This window comes from Cebus imitator, unplaced genomic scaffold, assembly GCF_001604975.1.
Source record: "Cebus imitator isolate Cc_AM_T3 unplaced genomic scaffold, Cebus_imitator-1.0 Scaffold313, whole genome shotgun sequence".
NCBI lineage: Eukaryota > Metazoa > Chordata > Mammalia > Primates > Cebidae > Cebus > Cebus imitator.
Window position 1 is genome coordinate 180,686 of NW_016107628.1, and position 5,081 is coordinate 185,766.

At 37.1% G+C, this 5,081-nt stretch overlaps 1 pseudogene across 1 annotated transcript; it reads left to right on the plus strand.

Annotated features, from left to right (window-relative positions):
* The first annotated feature begins 304 nt into the window (after nt 1-304).
* Nucleotides 305-1,424, plus strand: LOC108286020 (annotated as a pseudogene). Its single transcript, XR_005196181.1, has one exon. The product of XR_005196181.1 is annotated as a ras-related protein Rap-1A-like (transcript).
* Nucleotides 1,425-5,081: the final 3,657 nt, after the last annotated feature.

A 5,081-nucleotide genomic window follows, 5' to 3' on the forward strand; every position in this document is an offset into this window, starting at 1 on the left:
GAAGGAACAGGAAAGAAAGAGGATACAAAATCAAGTTTTTAGCTCTTGGCAACCTCATGTTCTTTTTCCTTTCTTCCTTCTATGTGCAACTAATATGTGACAGGTGTATATTTTTGCACATGTAGTAATTACATATTGCAGGAAGATTTACTCACTAAAAAACTGAAAGTACTATGGTTTAATCTTGAGAAATAAAATATAATTAATTTTGGAGGTCGCCGCACAGAGCTGGAGCAGGAGACACGGCCGAGAGAAGGGAGGAAGAGGAGGTGAAGGAGGAGGAGGAGGAGGAGGGGAAGGGGAGGGGAAGGGGGAGGGGGAGGGGAGGGGGGGAGGAGGAGGAGGAGGCGGCAGACCGCTGACATCGTCAGTATTTAAACAGACCACATCATGCATGAATACAAGCTAGTGATCCTTGGTTCAGGAGGCGTTGGGAAGTCTGCTCTGACGGTTCAGTTTGTTCAGGGAATTTTTCTTGGAAATTATGACCTAACCATAGAAGATTCCTACAGAAAGTTAAGTTGAAGTCGATTGCCAACAGCGTACGCTCGAAATCCTGGATACTGCAGAAACAGAGCAATTTACAGCAATGAAGGATTTGTATATGAAGAATGGCCAGGGTTTTGCACTAGCATATTCTGTTACAGCTCAGCCCACGTTTAACAACTTACAGGACCTGAGGGAACAGATTTTACGGGTTAAGGACACAGAAAATGTTCCAATGATTTTGATTGGCAATAAATGTGACCTGGAAGATGAGTGAGTAGTTGGCAAAGAACAGGGCCAGAATTTAGCAAGACAGTGGTGTAACTGTGCCTTTTTAGAATCTTCTGCAAAGTCAAAGATCAGTGTTAATGAGATATTTTACGACCTGGTCAGACAGATAAATAGAAAAACACCAGTGGAAAAGAAGAATCCTAAAAAGAAATCATGTCTGCTGCTCTAAGCCCACAGTAGCAGCAGCTTTGAGCCAGATTACAGGAATGAAGAACTGTTGCCTAATTGGAAAGTGCCGGCATTCCAGACTTCAGAAAATAAATCTGAAGAGGCTTCTCCTGTGTTATATATTATGTGAAGAATTTAGATCTCATATTGGTTTGCACAAGTTTCCTGGAGAAAAAAATTGCTCTGTGAATATTTCTTGGAAAATAAGACAATAGTATTCCTCCTTTGCAATAGCAGTTATAACAGATGTGAAAATATACTTTAATATGATTATACAAAAGATCATGGATGCATTTCAAATGTTAGATATTGCTGCTATAATCAAATGATTTCATATTAACCTTTTTATCATGATTCCTCCCTATCAAGCACTAAAAAGTTGAACCATTATACGTTATATCTGTAATGATATTATGAAATGTCCCCTCAAACTCATCCCAGCAGATAATTTTTTGAGTCATTGACTTCATTTTATATTTTAAAAATTATGGAATATCATCTGTTGTTATATTCTAATTAAAATTGTGCATAATGCTTTGGAAAAATGGGTCTTTTATGGGAAAAAAACTGGGATAACTGATTTCTATGGTTTTCAAAGCTATAATATATAAAATACTAAACCAATAAAAAATAATTTTGGAAATTCCATTATTTTTGATACTTCTTTGGTCCCAAATAACTGTCCAGTTCACTGTATCTACACAAAGACACTCAACTACAATTACTCTTGAACAACATGGGTTCAAACTGTGCATGCCAACTTACATGTAGATTTCTGAGAATAAATGCACTGAAAAACTTCTGGAGATTTTTGACAATTTGGAAAAACCAGCAGATGAACTTCATAGCCTAGAAATATTTTTAAAACTATGAAAAAGTTAGGTATGTCATAAATGCATAAATATATGTAGATACTAGTCTATTTTATCATTTACTACCATAAAATATACACAAATCTATTCTAAAAAGTTAAGACTTAGCAAAATGTACACAAACACAGATTATACATGGTAGCATTTGCAGTTGATAAAAGAAAAACTTCAGCCAAATTAAATTTAAAGGAGTTTAACTGAGCAATGAAGGATTTGCGAATCATGCAGCCCCCTGAATTACAGCAGATTCACAGAGACTCCAGGATGCCTCATTATCAGAACAAATTTATAGACAAAAAAGTTAAAGTGACATTCAGGAATCAGAACTGAGGTACAGAAACAGCAACATTGGTTACAGCTCAGCGTTTGCCTTATTTGAATAGTTTGAACACTCAGCAGTCTATGAGTGTATGAAGTATGGCCACTAGGATTGGCCAACATTCAGCTATTGTTATGGGTGCATACTATTAAGTTAGGTTTTCAATTTTGTCTGACTATTAATCTAGGATACAGTTCATCCAAAAGGGCTCAGATATAGAAGTACAGAGTCCTTCTCAGGCCATATTTAATTTGCTTCAACGATTTTTCCCTTCTGGGCATTTTCTCAATTTTGAGAGATTGACCAAAACCTTAGTCATTGATGTGGCTATCACTATTGTAAATGTACTTATATGGTTTTGAAACCCACTGGAAAACAGTAGAACAGTGGGTTTTGCAAGGAGGGAATAAGGACTGAGTAGAGAGAGGGTCCCTCCTTAAGCTGGAACATCCTGTTTACAGGAGAAAAAGCAAAATCTGGTCTGTTCTAGGATTTATGTGTTTTCCTGAAGGCTTAGTTTGATTATGTCAGATTTAGCATGAGTGACTCCATTTTAGTTTGGTTTGGTTTGGTTTGTTGGGGCCTAGTGCATAAGCTCAATCCAAAATAATGGCCTCTCATAATTTTGTTTAAAAAATTCTCCCTTTTAGGCCAGGTTCTCACTTAGGTGAAAGTGTAACTAAGACATAGGGCCTAATACCACTCTCAGTTACCAGCATTTTGCATTTCTGGCCTCAGCATGTCGTTCATAGGTTATGGTGTCCTCATGGTTGCACATGTCTTTTAGCTTTTGTCATTCCAGTTGAAGAGAGACCATTTGATATTCTGGAGATGGCTGCATGCAAACATTTAAAACCTTTGAGAGAATACAGCATGCCAGGGAGACTATTATTATGACCATTGGGAGACTAATACCAAAAGTTTGGAGTATGCTCCTTACCCAGGGTCCCCATGGACCAAACTATGTAAAATTAAATAGATGAAAGAATGAGCTAGATGAAGAGTCTACTCACTTGACTAAGTGGTTTTTTCATTAATTCCCCTACAACTGAATTTTTATAACCTACACTTGATGGATTTCTCCATAGGTCACAAGTGTCAGCAGCTGCACAGGTACTTTTTGTGTAGCCAATTCTATTATTTAGCATAACTTTCACAAGAGAATTTAAAGTCTATTGTGTAGCGACAGCCTTCAAGGTAGAATTTGCTGTAGAACCCGTTATGAGAGAGACATTTCTAAGTATCACCTCGTTTATTCTAAACCGTGGGAAAAGGACCTAACAAATGATGTCCTAGAAGACTGAAGGCCTCCTGGCAATGTTCTCTTTAATCCAGGATGTGGCTTAAGAGGAGTTTTGACTGATTACGAGGCAACGTATATACCATTAAAGTTTCTTACCTACATTGGGGCTTCATCTTTTATCTATTAAAAGCATCAGATTATTCATGTATAAGGCTGGCTATAAAATCCTTCACAAATAAAAGCATTCCCTATGAATGCACATAATAGATCCCCCTTTCATTTCTATTGTTCATAGAGATATAAACAAGGAAAAAATATTCAAAGATAGGAGTCTTGTGATAGTAGATATTTTGATCTATGATCTTGGGAAAAGCTGTTCACACAAAAGATGCCATCTTTTCTGAGGAGAAACTTTCCTGGTTAGTTTTACCTTAAAGGTTCCAATGGGTGTACAGTTCCAGGAGTGTGAATAGACCTTTCTCCGTTGTGAGATTATGAACCCAAGGTTCAAGTCTCCAAAGTTTTGCTGTAGTGTGGATGGCAATGACAGTCTTTCTCTGATGTTCTCAGAAGATCCAGTCTTCAGGTTCTAGATTGTGAAGGGGTTGTCCTCAGTGAACCATAAAAAACTTTCTTTACCTGGTGAAAATACAGGTAGAATAATAATCTACTATTATAACATCAGCCCTCTTGCATGGGAAAGCTTTTATACAACAAGAAAACATGCATTGAAAATGACATCCCTTTATAAATGTTCAAATGGCCCATTAGGTAGCCAAATGTACCTGAGGCTTTGAATGTCTTTTCAGGAATATGGAACCAAACATTGATTTTAAACTATTTTCACAATTTATAAGTCACCACATTAATATGTTCAGTTTGGATTATTTTATCTTTTCCATGATGAGTCATGGAATGCAGAACCTTTAATAACAAAACCTTTAAGGACTTGGGAAGGACAAGGCAGCCGTCCTGGTTCTTCATGAGTCCATGCTTAACTTCGGACTAATGTCCTCTTGAATACCAGTTGTTTCTCCAATTTAGGTACACAGCACTGATAACTAATGGGTTATCATAGTTAATAGTTAAAGCAAACTAAAAATGGCCTGAGAAGGACTCCATACTTCTATATTTCAGTCCTTCTGGATGAACTGTAACCTGGCTTAATAGTCAGACAAAATTGAAAACCTAACTTAATAGTATGCACCCATAACAATAGCTGAGTGTTGGCCAATCCCAGTGGCCATACTTCAACCCCTCATACACTGCTGAGTGTTCAACTGTGTTCAAATAAGGTAAACGCTGAGCTGTAACCAATGTTCCTGTTTCTGTACCTCACTTCCAATACTTGTACATCACTTTATCTTTTTTGTGTACAAATTAGTTCTGACCACAATGCACCCCAGGAATCTCTGTGAATCTGCTGTGATTCTGGGGGCTGCCCAATTCACAAATTGTTCATTGCTCAATTAAACTCCTTTCAATTTAATTTGGCTGAAGTTCTTTTATCACAGTCAAGAGAAATGTAGACAAATGTAAAGATACTGTATTAAACCATAACTATATAAGATTAACTTAGTTCATACTATAGTACTGTAATAATTTCATAGCCATATCCTGTTGCCATTACAGTGAACTCAAGCGTTGCCAGTCTTCTCTTAAAACATCTTGTGGAACCAAAAGAGAGCCCGCATAGCCAAGC